This window comes from Crocuta crocuta, unplaced genomic scaffold (genome assembly GCF_008692635.1).
Source record: "Crocuta crocuta isolate KB4526 unplaced genomic scaffold, BGI_CrCroc_1.0 scaffold62, whole genome shotgun sequence".
In the NCBI taxonomy this organism is placed as follows: Eukaryota; Metazoa; Chordata; class Mammalia; order Carnivora; family Hyaenidae; genus Crocuta; species Crocuta crocuta.
The window spans coordinates 5,931,914-5,951,872 of NW_027529173.1; the positions used below are offsets into that span (position 1 = coordinate 5,931,914).

At 34.5% G+C, this 19,959-nt stretch overlaps 1 protein-coding gene across 1 annotated transcript in view; it reads left to right on the forward strand.

Annotated features, from left to right (window-relative positions):
* The window catches only part of CRPPA (CDP-L-ribitol pyrophosphorylase A), a 195,603-nt gene that overhangs the window by 148,688 nt on the left and 26,956 nt on the right, over positions 1 to 19,959 (forward strand). The window lies entirely within an intron of this gene.

The window sequence follows — 19,959 nt, forward strand, 5'->3', positions numbered from 1 at the left end:
TCAGAGGCTAGCTGAGTAGAGCCTGCTGTCAGTGACACTTTGCTGTAGGAAGGGATTCTAAATGTGAAATTCTCAAAGCATTTGCTTAGCAATTGCCGAGTTTCTAAGCTCAGGCCCATCCCAGTAGTGTGGGAATTTAGAATTTAGTTCTTGTGAGGTAAGGTCATTAATACAAAAAGAAAATTTGCACTACAAATGAATTTTAACTCTAGCCCTGCAAACATAGCCGAATTAGCAACTGGGGGAGATTGATTGTACTGTCCTCTTGTAGTTGGTTATATATCCTAACGTAAGTTCCATGGATCCTGCTGATTATGGAAAATCAAGTTCCACAAGTGACTGATTTTAACACAAATATTGGTACCTTTCATCGGGTATTTTGGGAAACATTATGATATGTACTTAATGCTGGAAGGCTCTAAGGCTCTGTAGGGTACAGTTAGGTTAAAAATCCAGGGTACAGTCTTTTATTCTTCCCTTTGTGTTAACTTAGAAATCTCATTCTCTCCATGTTCCCAGATAATATTCTAAAGAGAATACAGTATTATAAAGGGAGCAAGGGCTTTAGACTCAGAATTTCTCAATTCTGAGTTCCTTGCTCACCTTGGTTAACTTTTCTGAAATTTGCTTTCCTCATTTTAGAAAGGAGGCTAATAACCCTACTTCTTAATTCATTGTAAGGATTAAGATGAATGAATGACTACATAAATGCAAAATGAACTTGGTATCTGTTTGGAAGGCATGTAGTGTTTCATTTAATAGGTTAGCTCCTCTTCTTTCCCATTTCGATGAGATGACTCAAAGTTCACTTTCACTGCTCTCTAATCAGATTACTGAGTTTGAATCATACATTTTTCAAAATTCTATTAGGTACTTCAGTTTGAGTACTTCATTATCATCTCACACCTACTACATCAGATCTACCATAAAAACATGTTTCCTTTTAGCTGACTTATCTTAGTGGCAGTAGTTGTGGCCAGGACTCAGGTAGGATTCTAGCTGAGGTTTTCATCCTTTACACCTTTTTCTCTACCCCTCACTATCAAACATGCATGTGTGTGCATGCACGCACACACACATACAGTTTTTAAATTGTTCTATTTGGTTGTTACTATTGTATGTCAACCTCTGTTTTTTGTGTTTTTCCATAAATATTTGAACTTAGTTCAAAAACTGTTTTTAAAGTTTATTTTCGAGAGAGAAAAAGAAACAGAGTCCAAGCAGTGCAGGGGCGGAGAGAAAGGAAGACACAGAATCAAAGTAGGCTATAGGATCTGAGCTGTCAGCACAGAGCCCAATGTGGGGCTCAAACCCACGAACCAGGAAATCATGACCTGATCTTAAGTTCGACGCTCAACTGACTGAGCCACTCAGGCTCCCACTGAATTTAGTTTTCTGTTTATTTCTGTTGAACTCTATTTTATTTATCCTAGTAAGTGCTAGAATTTTTTTTTTCCTCCCTGGTGTTCTGTATCAAACCAAGGAAAAAGATGCATAATCCTCTAATTAGGAAATAAATGTCTCCTAGGGCTAGTTTGAGTATAGTATTACTATAAATCTGTATACCATACACATTGAAAATTGTTTACTTTAAATTGGAGAGTTGTAATTACTCCATGATTAATATTTGTTCACCCATTATTTTCTCTCTGAATAGGTATACTTAGTATAGGTATATGAAAGTTATTATTAAACTTAATAGGAAAATGTAAGTAGAACATAACTAGAGTCTGTATCTTAGGATGGACTGTATCACTGAAGAGGCAACATAAAGAATTCTGCCTTCTTGGATTGAGAGGCAAGTAACTTTTTCTGGATTTTTGAATTGTCTTGTAAATGATGGAATTAAGACTTCATTCCATTTCTTTCTGGTAGTAGTTTTCCGCAAATGGCCAAAAGGCCATTTCAGTTTCCTATGACTTAAAATTTGGCAGAATCATTTAAATATTTCCCAAATGAGTATTTGTGTAGAGAATATGATTCTAATGGCAAAAATCAATAAGGTAAAAACTTAAATTTGAGTCTAAATACCTGGGGACACAGTTTATACGTTAATAAGTAGAAACAAAACATAATGCATGCAATGTCTGGAGACAGAAATGTGAATACACATGAAGACATAGATACATATATATGTAACTGGAAAGGTGTTACTACAAGCAGGTCATAGACTGTGGTATGTCTGTTTTGCTTTTATCTGAATTCCTTTGCTAGGAGATTAAGTCATACTATTTTTTTAAAAAAATAAGGCTTTTAAGCATTTATAAATTCTAAGAAGAGTGGTCAAAGAATTTGTGTATTTACTTCCCTGAACAGGCAGCTTTTACTCACCAGAAAATAAGTCTAAAATGACATCAGGGTCATAGAAAAATACATCGATTTTTATTTTGGAACTATATGATTCGGTAGCTATTGAATGCATATGTTGTAAATGTTTAAAGACCTATTTTGTCTTGGCTGAGATGTAGTACATTGGTCCTTTTTTTCTATGTGAGGGTTTATCAACTTCTAATTTCAGTCTATTAGAAGAGAGGAACACTTGGGAAGCACCCAGATGAAAAGTAATTTGTGGTTGATGAGGTGTTTGTGAGAGTTTTTTCAACTGAGAGACTAGTTAGGGTGGTCATTTGCAGTGTTACTATGTTTCACTCTACAAGGACAAATTTTCAGAGAAAATGGGGCTGAAGTTAAGCTGGGGCATTTTGTTTGGCAAAAACAACACTCGATCTGTTTTTGTTTATTTGTTTTGTTTTTTGGTTTGTGTTTTAAATGTTTATTCATTTATTTTTGAGAGAGAACAAGAGGATGGGGAAAGGGTGTAGAGCGAGAGAGAGAATCCCAGCAGGCTCTGGCCTGTCAATGCAGAGCCCCATGTGGGGCTTGAACTTAGGAACTGTGAAATCATGACTTGAGCTGAAATAAAGAGTGAGATGCTTAACTGACTGAGCCAGCCAGGCGCCCCAACACTTGATCAAGTTTTAAGTGTTGAAAATTGGTATCTGGTCTGCCATGCTGGTGAAACTCACATTGTCTTAAATTTTCAAAGAGATGTAGAAACATATTTTGGAATTTCCTATTAATTGTCATTTGGTAGTCATTTAAATGGTATATCTGACCTTCAACCTCATGAGAAACTTTTATCCCTTGGAGGGAGCTAAACACGGAAGGAATGACTGGTTAATGGTGTTAGGTTCTTGGTTCACAGGTATTTAGCTTAAGTAAATTTATTTCATGGTGTTGATCAATCTCAAAATCAACTTCTCTCTGCCTTTATGAAACTGAAATGGGCCATTTCAGTAGGAGTTTTTGTGATCTAAAGTAAACTGACATAGGAAAGATGCTACTGCTTTAAGATGTGCTTGGAAGAAGAAACAAAATTTCACCATGAAAAGTAGAAAAAATAATTAGGACTTTATCTTGAAATAACTAAGATATCTATCAAAATAATTTTATCTGTTTAAAAAAATTAGATCATTTGGAAGAGGCATCTTTGCTTAATCTTGTGATCACATATGATAATAAGCTGTGACATGCTTCATTTCAAGTGGTCATTTTTACAAAAATATTTTTGGACAGTTTTAGTTTTGTAAAAATATCTTAATACCTTGTTCAGAATTCTCTTTGGAACCATACATTAATAATTCTTATTTTCTTTATTTTTATGCAGTTAACTTAGCCAGGTTCTCATTTGAGTAGGATTTATAGAGTTTACTAATGTTAATTTGTTCAACTTAATAAAATCCCAAAGTTTTGTAGTTGTAACTTAATTTTATTGTAATTATATTAAATAATCAGAATTTTTAAAATGTCTTTGACCAGTTGGGAACTGATAGTATTGACTGTTTTGCCTACATAGATGCAGCATTAAAGTGGGTAGAGGTAGTTGAGTGGGCTCAATTTATAAACGTCTTGTTTTTCGTTGAGTCTTCATCTATGTTAAGGATGACATTTGTTAGCCTATGTAGCCTTTTAACTGTGAGCCTTTAGAAACACATAATCAGATAAGAAGCTTGTCTTGTACTGGGACAATTCTCCTAACTCAAATGAAAAAATATGCATTTAAAAAAATTTAATGTATATTTATTTTTTGAGAGAGAGTACAAGCAGGGTAGGGTCAGAGAGAGAGGGAGACACAGAACCTGAAGTAGGCACTAGGCTTTGAGCCTGATGCAGGGCTCGAACTCATGAACTGTGAGATCATGACCTGAGCCAAAGTCTGACTCTTAACCAACTGAGCCACCCAAATGCCCCCATATATTTCTTTTATTAGAGACTGATTGTCGCAAAGGGATTTTTTTAAATGTAGGGTCTTTCCTATGTCTTTTATCAAGAAACCTTATAAACATAAAAACCAATGTTTTCTTTTGTTAAATTGTGTAGGAGTAATGCTTTGAGAGCCCTTTTCAGATGAGATTTCTGATGCTGTTCCATGTGTAATTATAAATTACCAAGTAGCCAAGTTTTTATCTTGAGTTAACTAAAGTTACTGTTAGCCTTCTCTTTGCAGTTACCAGTGAGGGTCGTTGGGGAGGCGGGGTTTATATATTTAACAACTTTTTCAGATTGAAACTCTCAAGAGGATTAACTGAAAACTTTCTTTGGAATCACTTGATAGTATAGCTAGCAACATGAGTCACATTCATTTCTTTATTTTCCACTTTGTTTTTTTTCCACTGTTTAATGGGCAAATATTTAGAAAAATAAAGTAACATGTTAAATATATTAAAATAGTAAAAGGCCAATTCATAAAATTTCTGCGATGAAAATCATCCCCACCACAAAAAATAGGCTTTTACTTAAATAAGACTCAAAAGTGCTAAGAATCTCAATTATAGGCTGATTTCTTTGCTTAGTAAATATGATCAGGGAAATTTTTTTTTTCCAACACTGGAGAAGAAGAGTTTCAGTAGGCATAACTAAGTATAGCTGTTTTCCAGCCAAGAGTATGTAAAACTAACTGTAAAACTTAAAAAAAAAAAAAATTCCTTCCCAGGTACAGAAAGTAAAAGAGAGGTTCTAATTTATTTAGATCTGGAAAGTTTTGTGCAAAATATCCTTGCCTACTATTATCAGATGAGATGATGGGCAGTTTATTCTTGTTTAAAACTTGTTTTTTCAATGACCAAAGCTGTTTCCTGTAATAGACACCAGTGAAATGTTTAATTTTTAAAAGCAGAAAAAGTTGGCAACAAACATAAATAGAAGTTCAAAACTGAGAAATGAAGCAAACTTTTTTACTTGATAAAATTTTTTATGACTTCCCCATTACAAAATAAATTCACAGTATTTGGATAATTGGACAAAAACTCTATTTTTTTGACTATCTAGACAATAATTTTATTGATGCTTTATGAGTGTTAGGAATCTTTCATGAATTTAGCAAAAAAAATCAACATATGGAATTTTAATGGTTTGAAAAATATAAATAAACCTTCAAAAGTGCCTAATATAATGGTAGTTACCTGGAAGTAGTTTATTGACAAACAGATTTTGAAGTATTTTAAAATACTTCAAAATGCTTAGTATTTGAACATGTTAGCAAATAAAAAAATGGAAAATCAGCATCCACTGACACTTGATAGTTTGACATCTGGGGAAGCTGTCAGCAATGTAAATTATTTCCAGAAGGTTCCACAGCTCACCAATGGCAGTGCTAGGAACAGAATCAGTCCAATGTGCACTGTATCATATACACTTGTTACTTTTATGCTCTCATGGATGTGTTAAATAATATGGAAAAAGGTTAAAAATATACATACACACACATATATATTTAATATTCTTTCCTAACAAAGAACAAATGACAATGGGAAAAACATAACAATGCCTTCTTTTAAGTGCTAATGGTTTCTTTCTTTGCTTCACAAGGTATTGAATTGAGGCTTTATTGAATTTAAGTTTTAAAAATCTGTGGTTCTGTTAAATTTATTACCAGATCCTAGACACGTATCTTTGTCACCTTTTACTGAACTACTTATTCTATACATTTCCTTCTGTTAACCCTATTACTAGTAGACTGAGAAAATATGTGTTTAGGTCACATGTTCTTAAGAAACAAAAGAGAGCTGGCTCTTGTAATTCTCACTGCCATCATACTGGGTTTACTTTTTTACAATGTGTATATTTCACACCATTTATTTGAATTTATTTTTGAATGAATATCCTCTCTGTGCACGTGCGTGTATGTGGTTAATAGTCAAAGAATGACCAACGAAGTTACTAAAAATCCTTCTTCTATTCCAATTTCAACCATGTTGCTATTGTAGCCTTTAATTTTTCCTTAAAAAATTATGATCTTCTTGCATATTGAATGTTTTCATGTTTCACTTTGGGTACACTAAAATTTTCTCTTTTGTGGCTGTGTATTAGCTTTACTGATAGAAATGTAATCACTTCTAAAAATTCTAGAAATGTTTTCATTTGTTTTCTGGTAATAAACTAAGTCTGAAGTATTTCCTGCCTAAAATAATAATAAAATCTCAATCCTAGTTTTAAATTCCTTGAGAACCTTTTTGAAATTTTAGTCATGAAGAGATTCATATCTAACACAAAAGTGAGGAATGATGAAGTCATTCTTGTAGGAGGTTGTGAATAGAAAGAATTATCTGTTATTTTAGGTTTTAGAAGATCTTTGCTTATGGCTAAATGGTTACTGGAAAGTTTTTGTTGCGGGATATTAAAATTCCCTTAGATTAACAGTGATGGGCATATAACTGATGCAGTGGAAGGAAATCTTTCTCATAGGACATACCTTTCTAGTTTTGATTCATTCTTGTAATGAATGGTTATTTTCAGATAGGGTTATTTTCAGATAGATTGATGTTAGAATGGAATATGCAAATAGAATAAATTCCAGAATATTTTTTTCTAAGTTTAATGAATGAGTTTTTCTTGATTAAGCACAGGGTTTGAAATTGCTATTTATTTTACTAATTTAAACAGTTCACTGAATTCAGTCAGATGAGCAAAATTTTTTATGAATTTATTTGCTAGTGGTTTCCATATAAATCAGTTTATAAAATTTAACATGAAATGCGTAGGAGGCAAATACTGGAGCTAGCCTTTTTTGTTAGGCAGCTTACATTAATTTTAGGTCTAGAAAAGAAGTTGAACAATGGGTTTGATCATTCTGTCATATCAAAAAATATGCCTGAGAATTTCTCTTACTGGTTTTTTTGGTTTTGTTTTGTTTTGTTTTGAATACTAGATTCTCTTAAATAATGGCCTTTAGCTCAATTGTGTTGTGTTGTTTCTTTACAAAGATGTAATCAAATATATTTTCAGTATCATTTAATTGACAATTACATGTTGTATGTATTATGTTGATTTCTTATATAGATTAAAATCAGGCGTGATATAGTTTTATTATACTATTTTAAAAGGTTTTACTTCCAGGAGAAAATAAATTACATTGTCATAAAGGTGGTGTTAAATAGAAGAATTGACTGTTTTTTTAAGTTTTAGGAACTCTTTAGTTGTATCATCTTTTCTATACCAGACTGGGGTTCAAGGTACGAGGAGTAGGTAGATCTACAAAAATGTGTCTATTAACCTTCATGTCTCTGAGTTGTATTCCAGAGTCTTTATTTTTTTTTTAAGTTTATTTATTTGGCGAGAGAATGGAGGGGAGGGACAGAGAAAAAGGGGAGAGAGAGAATCCCAAGCAGGTTCCACACTGTCAGTATGGATCCCGATGTGGGAGGCTTGAACTTAGGAAGCATAAGATCATGACCTAGGCCAAAGTCCAGAGTTGGATGTGCAACAGACTGAGCCACCCAGGTGCCTTTAATTTAGAGTCTTTATCTGGAAACAGAGTTGGATGCTCTTGAAGGTATTGAAGTGACTTCTCTTTCTAAAAATATTTTCCATACTATACCATGCTGTCAAGGCCCTTCGCTGTTGCCCGACCCACTGTGCATGTGCTTTATGTACAGATATAATAGAACAATTCATATTGTAAAGTCCTGTTAATTTTGAATCAGGTGGTATAGTATTCCTACTGTGAACCATTTTTGAGAGTTGTGTTTCCTTAATCCTTTTTCAAGGATTGGTTGCTTGATTCTTCCTCTTGCATGTGTCCCTCATCTTTCTCTTTTTGTGGTAGAGTTTTTATTAGGTTAAGTCTAAATGTTTTTGCATTCATTCCTTTTTTTGGGGGGGAGGCAGTCTCGTTAAAACCATTGCAATATTGCATGAAGAGTCTCCTTCCCACCCCATCAAAGAATCTATCCATTTGTGTCTATCCCAGGCCCTACCTTGTGAATTTCTTAATCATTAAAGTACCAGTGCATCTTTTTACCTATTCATTTTATTAAAGTTTATTTTGAGAGAGAAAGCAGCATGTGCGCACTTGAACAAGCAGGGAAGGGTTAGAGAGAGAGAAATCCAAGTAGGCACTGAGCTGTCAGAGCAGAGCCCAATGTGGGGCTCGATCCCAAGAACTATGAGACAATGACTACAGCTGAAATGAAGAGCCAGATACTTAACCTACTGAGCCACCCAGGTGCCCCTACCTTTTCATTTTATACTTACGTTAGGTCTGTGTACTTAGCTCTTTACAGTGTCCTATCCTATTCTCTTTATTACCTAACTGATGACTTAATATAGATAAATAGAACATATGTTGAACATCTGTGTGACAAGCATTTTGACATACACATATGCTATTTAATAATTTAATTTTTTTAAAACTACATCTTTAGAAGAGTGTTTCAGATTATTTTATCTTGTTAAGTAAGGAAATACTTTTATTTGTATCTTTTCTTTTGAAGATGAAGATTTTCAATAACATACGCTTAACTAAATGGCCAGAGTTAGCTTGGGAAGTGATCCAGTGGCTGAGAGTTCATAGCATTTTGGTCACTGTTCCTTCTGTTCACTATCCTAAGGTTAAGTTGTAACTACTTCTCTTTGAAAAAGGTTGCAAATAAGCCTACAATAGAAGATCAGGAGAGATCTTAAAGATATGAAAGGAACCTGAAATTTGCAAGACTGAACAGGTCCACGTATTTGAGGAGCCGGGGAATAGCATTTCTTCATGGCCAGAGTAGCATATGGAATAGTGAGCACTAGAAAGAGCCACTGGATCTGAGACCAACAGAACCACACTCTGGGGAATGTTGAGGATTAGGCAGGAAAAGGTCAAGGTGGGCCTTCTTAGTTTGAACTCCAGGAAGCAGCACTGCACAGTAGAAATTGATGTGATGATCAGATTTGCATTTTACATTATCATTCTGGATATAGTACAGAGAACAGATTAAAATGATCAAAGAGTTTCCTTGATGCATTTGCTGTAGTTAGAAGGCTTTCATGGTTGTCTTAGAAATAATGGTGGTGGCTGCTACTAGGGTTGTTTTGGAGAGAATGGGCAGAAATTGCTGGAGTCCAGGTATATTGAAGAAATAGAAGCACTAAGAATTTGTGCTGGTTTAAAATTTTTTAATGTTTATTTTTGAGAGAGAGAGACCAGCAGAGTGCATTTGGGGAAGACGCAGAGTCTGAAGCAGGCCTAGAAGGTTCTGAACTATCAGCACAGAGCCCATTCTGGGGCTTGAACTCACAAACTGTGAGATCATGATCTGAGCCAAAGTCGGACGGATGGTTAACAGACTGATCCACCCAGGTGCTCAAATTTATGTTTGTTTTAATGAGAGAGAAGAGGTAAAATATCAAGTTTTTTATCTTGTGAAACTGAGTGAATAATAATAAGGGGACATTAGAGAATAGTCTTTTTGTTTTTGAAGTTTGAGTTGGCAGATGATTATTACACATTTGTTCTCAGAGATACTTAGAAAGATTTTACCCATAGTCGAAAGCTTTCTATTCTTTTTTGTGTGTGTTTTATGTGCATAATCTCTTAAAGTCAACTTGGAGAGACAAGTTACATGTCTCCATGGCTTCTTTAGTATTTGAGTTTATCATCATTATTTTTTAATGTTTAATTTTGAGAGAGAGAAATAGAACATGGGCAGGGGAGGGGCAGAGAGAGAGGGGGACACAGAATCTGAAACAGGCTCCAGGCTCTGGGCTATCAGCACAGAGCCCAACGTGGGGCTTGAACCCACAGACTGTAAGATCATGGTGACCCGAGCGGAAGTTGGACACTTAACTGACTGAGCCACCCAGGTGCTCCAGTATTTGAGTTTTAATAGAATCACAGGTATAGGAATAATTTTAAAAATCTTCATATTAAAATGTTTTTGCCCAGTCTTACATAGAGTTTGCATGATGAATCGTGTTGTTTCATGAAATATTTTCTGTAGGAATATTTCATATACAAAGAACACAACTGAAAACAAAAACAAAGATCAAAACCTTGTTCATGGGTTGAATCATTAGCAGACAGGAAGATGGTAAGAATATTGTCAGGCCTAAGTACTTTCCTTTAGGGTAAAAATTTATCACCACCTAAAAGTAGATTACTTGTGCAGTTTTCTGGAAAGCCTGAACTGTTGTTTTGTTGAAAGTGTAGAAAGGTGATGGAATCAGTGCAAAAATCTCCTTCAAAAACATGCTTTGACTTGAACCCCGTTTGCAATAAGTTTGTATGTGATACTTTTGAAAAGTACAGTATGATTAAATTTTCAGGCAGCAGGGGTTTTATTTTATGGTATTTTAAAGGTTTTACTTTAGTTAAGTGCTGGGAAATTGTTATTTGGGAATGACTGGACTGGTTAAAGTAACCTGCATGTTTCTTCTAAGTAGTTGGAGTATTATATCTAAGTAGTAGATCTTTTGAGAGAGAACTACACATTTCAGTTTTTTAATTTAATGTGTTGAGAGTAATGACTGACTTCTAGTTTTTTGCTCAGCCAGTGATAACTAACTGTGATCTTGTGTTTTTTGCTTTTCCCATTTCTAAGAAATGGAGCTCTGTCTACATTTATAATCCTCAGGCTCCCTTCTCCTCCCGCAAATGTGGCCTGCTAATGCTTATTCTTAGTATAATTATGTTAATGGTAGTAATAACAGTCAGTTACTACTTGAAAGAATGAATCACCATTCTTTTAATATAAATGATCCCATTTAATCCTCAGAGGAGTCCTGAGGATCAATCCTGAGAGTTGATCATAGATGCCATTATGCTCAGCTCAAGCATAAGCTGTGTGGTCCTTTTACTTTACCAAATGATGTTCTTTTTTTTTAGGGATGTCAATACTTGCCCCCCTTTGAGTAATAGAGATCTAGGTTGTTGAAGGAGAATTGAATCTTAAAAACGACTCCATAAGTTGCTCTTAAATAATAAGAGACAATTCAGGTCATGTTCTGTGCCTGGATTGGGATAGTTTTTTATATTGGGGGTTATCAAATTTGTCTTGTAAAGACTAAATATTTTAGGCTTCGTGGGCCAATATGGTCTTTGTTACAACTGTTGGGCTCTGCTGTTGTACATAAGTAGCCATAGACCATATGTAAAGGAATGGGTGTGGCTGTGTTCCAGTAAACTTTCACTTACAGAAATAGACATGGGGTTGGATTGGGCACTTAGGCTTGAGTCTCCTCAATTTTGGTTCAGATTTCAGTCCTGAATGACCCTCCGGCCACCATTACTTGGTATCTTTACCTAAAATACCTGTTAGAAATTTTCTTCTCTGTGTCCTCAAGTCTCACTATTTAAAATGTCACTCATGTGCCAATTGCTGCATTTTTGTCTCCAGTCTTCATCATTCTTCTCATTTTTGACAAAAATGTTCAGGCACATGAAGTTAAAAAAATTGGAATTTATCATCCTGTGTCCAAGAGCTATCTCTCCCAACAGTCTCTTGTTTCAGTTTGACCTCACCATTGCTTCTATGACAGATTTTGCTAATTGCTAATAAGGAGCTACTCTCTTCATTAAAACCTTCTAGAGGCTCTTCATCCCTTATTGGACAAAGATTAGTCAGATATAAAGCCTTGGCCGGTCTGGTTCTTGGTTAATTTTATAATCCTGACTATATTTCTTAACCAATCTATTTCCCTTCTGGTAATACTGAACTTTTATAGCCCAGGTACCATATTGCTTGGCATATATGTGTCTAGTAGAGTTTTTTGACCTGGAACACCATTTTTCTTGCCTTATTCTTACTGTTCTTTGAATGTGAGTGATCATATTTCTTCTTGGAATCCTTCCTCAGGCCCTCCATGTTCAGAGTCTTTTCCCGTTTCCCAACAATGCATATGTAAGGCATTCAGAAATGTTTATTGACTTATTGATTTACACTTGCCTTGAGATTCCTAGTTATGATGTCTCTTGTTCTGTCCTGTTTCAGTATTGCCTACCACAAATGGATGCTTGGTAGTGGCTTGCAGAAATGAAAGTGGCTCTGCATGAGGAAATTAATAGAAACTGGACCTCAAGTAATAGCTATGTTTGGCTAAGGAGAATAATACTACTACCTGAGGGTATTACTTACTATGATAAATTTAAACTTTATTAATTTTACTATTTTGATTCACGTTACCCTTTTTCTTAGTATAGTTAAATTTTTCTGTTATTTCTTTTACAGAAAGAAATTTTGTTTCCCTTTAGCAACTATAATTGTCTAATTACATATTTATATTTTTAGATTCTGTGCATCATATCCTTATGTATTTACCCCTAAATAGTAGGATTAGCCTTTGAATTGTTTCTCATTCCTAAGGGGAAATCTTTTTTTCTCTTACAAATTGAATTTAGGGGTAATTTTCCAACATTTTTGGAGGAGGCTTACTTTTTTGTTTCAAAATAAATTCTAAGTGAGTAACTACTATGTTAAGCAAATTTTACAGTGTACTTATGAACATTAATTTTATCTTTTAGTTCACATGTACACCATTTACTTATACATTTAACAAGAAATATTAGGTTATTTGATGAAGACAAATGTTTGAAAGCAAAGGTCATGGATTATAGTTGCAGGTTTCTTTTCCTAGTCTATTCCTGCATTTAATTTGGATTGTATAAAATACTGATTGACCTACTAGATAATTACAATAGTAGCAATTGAAGAATGATTTTTCTTAAAAAAAAAAAAAAAAAACTTACTCTCTTAAATTAAATGAATCCAGAAGCCTGAAAGTGAATAGCTTGTGCCCTTTTCATAAATATAAAATGGAACAAAATTTACCTTCAAGCCTATAATACATATTAAGATGATAATGTATGAACAGAATGAGATATTTCACTCATTAATCTGTGTTGCTCAGTTTATTCTTACACCATGATGAAAGCATGTGCCACGCAGATGTTTCTTAGCTCTTGCTGGCCATTCAGTTGAGTTCAGCACACATATGCTGTGAAAGTGTACCTCATTGTACCATTCTATGTATGTAGACTTGCACAGGGCTGAAAATTACAGTGGTCTTTCATCTTAGGCATTGCAGTTCTCATTTCTACAAGTTTGATGTGTGGCCTTCCTATATCTTCTTTTTCTGTACTCAGCTTTTTAATATATGAGAAACAGTTATGGTAACTGTTTTAATATCCTAGTCTGCTACTTGGCACTTTGGTGTTTGCATCAGTTTCAAGTGATGTATTTATCTCCTTCTTACGGTTATTTTCCTGCTGCTTTTTATGCTTGAAAATTCTGTTGTGTGTATATAGAGTGTGCTTTCTGGATTTTTAAGTTTCATCTAACTCGGAAAATTTTCAGCCATATTTTTTTTCTATTCTTCTCCATACTTCAATGGGAACTCCCAATTATCTGTATAGCAGATTGTTTGAAGTTGACCCATATCTCGTTACTACTCTGCTTGTTTTTCCTTTTTTTCCTTTGAGTCTTTTTTCTGTTTCATTTTAACTAGTCACTATTGCTATATTTTTAAATTGACTAATCTTTTGCAGTGTCTCATCTTCTGTTAATACTTTCCAATATATATTTTTTAAATCTCAGGTGATGATATTTTCATCTTTTTAATTTAGATTTAGGTCTCTCTTATGTCTTTTTTTTCCTACTTAACCAACATGCATTCTTTTCTAGAGCTTTGTGAAGAAATGGGACATAACCATAAAATTCTTTTAATGTCTTTTTTTTATTCTAATAAATGTGTCACTTCTGAATTGGTTTTGATTGATATCTCACCTACTGGGCTATATTTTTCTGCCTTTTTGGACATTTGATACATTTTCATTAGCTGTTACGTTTTGTGAATTTTATCTTGTTCTGGTTACTAGATTTCTTTTTTAATTGCTATGATTGAACTTTTTTTCCTGGCGTATAGTTAGAAATAGTTTGGTCCTTTTAAGTGTTGTTTTTATGATTTTTAGGTCAAACTAGTATATTTATTGTTCATAACTGAGGTGAGACACTTCTCTAGCACTCTACCTAATGCCCTTTAAAGTAGAAGTTTTCTACTCTGGCTAATGGTTACCACCATTATTCCTGACCTTGGAGGTACATCAGGCATTGTTCTTTTCTTTCTTTCTTTTTTTTTTTTTAATTTTTTAATGTTTTATTTATTTCTGAGAGAGAAAGAGAGAGAGAGCATGAGTAGGGGAGGGTCAGAGAGAGAGGGAGACACAGAATCTGAAACCGGCTCCAGGCTTTGAGCTGGCTGTCGGCACAGAGCCCGACGCGGGGCTGGAATCCGCAACCTGTGAGATCATGACCTGAGCCGAAGTTGGAAGCACAACCGAGTGAGCCATCCAGGCACCCCCATCAGGCAATGTTCTAATCTCTAGTGGGTCTTTCCCCAGCCTCAGCATTTTTTTTTTTTTAATTATCAAACACGTGGATGGATCAGTGCTCTGCTGTATATGTGAAAGAGTTAGTCTGATAGTCACCACCGTTCTTGTGCCTCTCTCCTCTCTGGTATTTTGCCATGTGAACCCTACCCACGTTTGTCTCCCCATGCTCTGAAGCCCAGATATCTGCTTCTCCTTTTAGTGTGCCAGAGCCTGGAAGCTGTTTTAACAAAGAGTAGATTGGTGCACATGTGGGGCTCATTTCATTTTTTCTCATTTCTAAGAAGTGTCTGTTATAGCTCCATTTCTTTTTGTTTGGTTTGTATACTTCTTTTGTCAGTTTCACCTGGTAAGGTAAATTTGGTCCATAGTATTCTTCAATAGACAGAAACAGAAGCTAGACTCCTCTCACTTTAAGAATTTTATTTTCATAATTCATATTCATCGACATTGTCAGAAATATATTTTATATGTAAGAAAAAGCTTAGGTTGTTTCAGGTCAGACACTCTATTGCTTTGTGCATTCTGGATGTAATTTCTTCAGAGTAGGATTTTATTTTATTTATTTTATTTTTTAATGGTTTATTTATTTCCAAGAGAGGGAGCGAGACAGCATGAGCCAGGGAGGGTCAGAGACAGAGGGAGATACAGAATCCGAAACAGGCTCCAGGCTCCAAGCTGGCTGTAAGCACAGAGCCCGTTGCTGGGCTCAAACCCATGAACCTGAGCCAAAGTCTGACGCCTAACCTACTGAGCCACCTAGGCGCCCCAGAGTAGGATTTTAACTGGTAACCAAACATTTAGTCAGGAAAGAAACTTCTTTGTATAACTCAAACACACAAATTAATGACCCCCCATTTAATGGGGTTTATGATGAACAAATAAAATGTATTTATATTACACGAGCTTTTTTCATTCTAGACATATGAACAGCCCATTAGCACTTTGTACACTGACATGTTTGCTATACTCTTGTACATGTATGTAATGCTTCACGTAACTGTGCCATAATGCAACAGGGGCAGAGATCTATTGTTCTAGGAGAATACCTTGTGAAAAAAAAAATTCAACATGTTTTCAAGTTACGTTAGGTTTTCCTGCTGATTATTTAAAAATGTGGAGTTCCTGGGCACCTGGCTGTCTCATTTGGTTAAGCCTCCAACTCTAGATTTTGGCTCAAGTCCTGGTCTCACAGTTCCTGAGTTCAAGCCCCGCTTCGGATTCTCTGTCTCCCTCTCCTTCTGCCCGTCCCCTGCTCACAGTCTCTCTCAAAAGCAAATACATAAAGCATTTAAAAAGTGAAGTTCTGGTTTCATTAGTTCTTGGATTGTTTATATAAGGATATGAAACAAAATGGGTTTACAAGTATAACATTTGTCCCGATATTATAAAATCCCTTGATTTTTTAATTCTTTGAGTTAATAGAAATGTTTAAAACTTGGTATGGTTAATATTTTAATGCAAAATGCTGTTTACTACTTTGGTTAAATGGCATCATTTCTCAACCCAATAGTTTTGCTGGTGTTTTAAGATTTATAGGTGAGTGTTAAACATTTGCTCTGAATTTTTATGATAGCTTATAACTTTTAATTAGCTTCTATTCATCATAATTATGCATTGAATTTCTTGGTGGCATTGATTTCAATTTGTTCCAAAATAAACTGGTTCAACATTAAAAGCTTGCTCTTTTTCATTTTGAAAGTATAGTTAAATAAAGTACAATTTATTACTTTTCATTAATAGAATCCATGTAGTTCATAAATTGTTGAAGTGAGATGAAACTGTCTCTTTTTATCCTTAAGATAAACTCTTACTCTCATCTGCTTAGTAGCAGTCAGTTTCCTCTCTTATTATATCTCCCCATATTTATTTTGAAAAGTAATTTTGTCTTGATGGTGGGCCTAATTCACACAATTTACTTTTCTGTATATATAGGTAGATAATTGCACATTATATATTGTGTGGTTTCAGAGAACGTCTGGTCCACCTACCAGTTCTTTCTAACTTGATTGATAATCACCAGAACTTAGATTTTGACTATCCTTCCTTCCAGTCAGGTGGGGATTAAGCAGTGCATAGTTGGATATAGACTTCATCTTCAAAAATGGACTTCTTAGTCAAATAAACAAAGACTCTATTTCTCTCCCTACCACATTTCCTGACTCCCTTCTCTGGTATTCGTGTTAACATGGTCTCTGGAATGAGACAGGAGTGTTAAATGTTGGGTTATTGAACATTCTTGATGTTGTAATGAATATTGTACTCGATATTAATTATTGTCCTTTAATTAATGTACCTGTCCTCAGAGACAAATGAAAAATTACATATTAAAATATAAAAAAATTAATTGCAGTTCATCTGGAGCCAGGAATATATTAAATGGTTACTAGACAAATATAAAGCATGTGTAAAACTGAATGTAGAAGACATGAGGCACAAAGGAGCATTTTCCAAAGTCTGCCAGAAACCCTGCCCACCCACAAAGCCATGAGGCTACCCATATGTTAGATGTTTAAGCAGTTTACTAGTTTATAGGAGGGAATTTGCCATGTCAAAAGACAATGAAACGAGACGTTCTCTTGGGGGGGGGGCAGGGTAGGAAGATATTCTTATCTCTTTTTATATACGCATGAAAAAAATTATTAGAAATGACATCCTAAAAGGTTGCTGTAATTTATATGTAGCAAATGAGTCAACAGTTCAAAACCAGATCAAAGAATATCTACCTAATGCAGCTTATAAGCAAATCTGCAGAACTCAACCTAAATGAAATGTTTTGCTACATTTCAATGGATGCAAGACTGTCCACTTTGTAAGTTTGTTTTATTAAGGCAAAAACATTTACATTTCTCTTGAGCTATCATGATCATTTGGTAACCCCTTGCTGTATTTGTATAAACTAGCTCTGTCTTTAAAATTAAAATTGATTGCATTATTGTACCAAAAGAATTTTCTCTGGAACTTATAGTAACTGGTGGATTTTAGAAGTACAAAAATTAGTAGCACAATGTAAAGTATATGCTTCAGTTTCATGGTATTGGTATTAGGAAATCCATCTGCTAGAGATTTTCTTCTGTTTTTCATGATGTCATCAGGCCTTCCCATCTGGTAAGGAGAATTTTGAGATACATCCTACTTTTTCATGCATGAATTCTGTCAACCTTCTATACATTTCATAAGGTCCATATTCATATTTGTTTTTTTAGTTGATTATGTCACCTAGTGCAATATTAAGCACGCACACAAAAAAGGACCTTTATTATGTTCTTAGATTTTACTACATTTTTGAATTTACCTATAATTTAAGTACTTGTTACTTAATAAGTAATATAGTTTGATGATTTGATGTGATAACATAGGCAATTTGTAGATGTATAAATAGCTTTTCTAAAATTCACTTCTATGCACAGTTTTCTTAATTCATGGAATCTTTGGTGAATAGCATTGGCCTACTGATTTCTTTACATGCCATTATCTTTTTTATTTCCAAGGAACTAGGGTGTCTTGTGTCTAATTGATCTTTAGCTGGAGTGAAAGTCTTCCAGTCCTTGCTTGACATTTCATGATTTGGTGAGAACTTAAACTATTGTGCTTTGTTTTTTAATTCGCCATGTGTTTTTGCTATAATACATGGTTATATTAAGAAAAAAAGCTTCTATGTGATTGGTAGATGAGGAAGTTAGGTCCATATAATTTGGAAGTGGCATCAACTCATATACAGCTTTTTCTAGATAAGAACAGCCAGAAAAAGAGAAATAAAATTGTAACCAGTGATAAGCTGCAGCACTGGAAGCAGAAGCTATTACAACTTTGTTTTCCTTTTTAATTTGCTTGATTGATATATCAGTTTCTAAGAGAAGTGCAATAAAACATGTATGAGAAGCCGTGTTCTCATAATTCTGTCAAATATTTTTTCTGTGTGTAGTCAAATCTGTGTTCTTAGTAATAAAGTTATGATTATTATAATATTGATTTCTTTAGTATGTAGTATTCCTCTTTATCTGAATTAATAGTTTTTGTCTTAAGCTAAAGTGAATCATATTACAACATGATTCTTTTATGGTAGTATTTTCAGGGCATGTTTTGTTCATCCTCTTAACATGTGCTTTTCAGTATAGTTTGCCTTAGGTATTTATCTTAAAACTAGCATATTGCTAGATTTTTCTTTAAAAAATCCAATCTGATACTATGAAAGAGTAAATGTTTTTAATTTATGTGTATTACTTTTATATTTGAGACTTTTTATACAAGCTTATTTTGTTACTCCTGTTGGCCAGTTGTTGTATTTACTCCTATAATTTGCTGAATTGATACACATAATCCTTTTCTCCCTCTTCTAGTTCTAAGAACTATAAAATGTAGTTGTATATAGCTTTAATTAAATACTATTACTTTTTAAAATATGCATAATTAACTGCAAGTTAACTCAGTGTATCTGTCCTTGGTGTAAAACAAAAAACAGATTCAGCACACTTTACCTGTTAAACCTTTTCATTCAAATATAATTTATTCTTGTCGAGAATTTAGTTCTACCACTTTTAAGCTGCCAGAGTTACTACATTTAGGCTCTCTTTTAGCACACTGTTTTAGGAAAATTGAAAAATGAGCACCTGCTCCCGGCTCTGACTTCACAGGGAGGTTCCCTGGCAGGTGCACTTCCTCCTGAGCCAAGTTCAGTGGTAGCTTTACATTGCATAACTCCATTCCCAGTTGTATCTATCATTCCTTCTCCAATTAATGCATTCCCGGCATTTCCGCTCTTTAATTTCTGTGCATTTTTAAATCTCTATGGAGGCTGTAATTATGAAGTAGAATGGTCTTGTCTTTTCTGCTCCTTGTGCTATTTTTCCCACAAACCCTTTGTGTACTCCCCCCTTATTTTAATGTGATATTTTTCAGAACTGAATATTTATTAGGAAGACTTGTATTAAGTAAGAAATGTCTATCTGGCTTGTTAACTATCTAAGCTAGCAGTGAGGTTGTCTGGGTTGTGCGTTGCAAAACTCCAGGACATTCTATTCACATGAAGTTTGTTGGGTAGGGTAGTTGCTGGTATTCCATGGTATCTAAATAGTATGAATAATTAGACAGTTAAAAGAGTTAAATAGTACTGTGAGGCTTGTAACCTCAAACAGCAGCACTGTTCCTCAGTCCAGATGGTATGGGGCTATGTAATGATCTGGCAGTATGGGCCCAGGAGAGGGTCTTAGCCTTGGCCAGTCTCCTAGCTTTAGATTCATAACATGACTGCAGTTTTATAAATTCCATTTGAGTTAGGGGAATTATCCTGCCCTTTTTTTTTTTTTTTTTTTTTG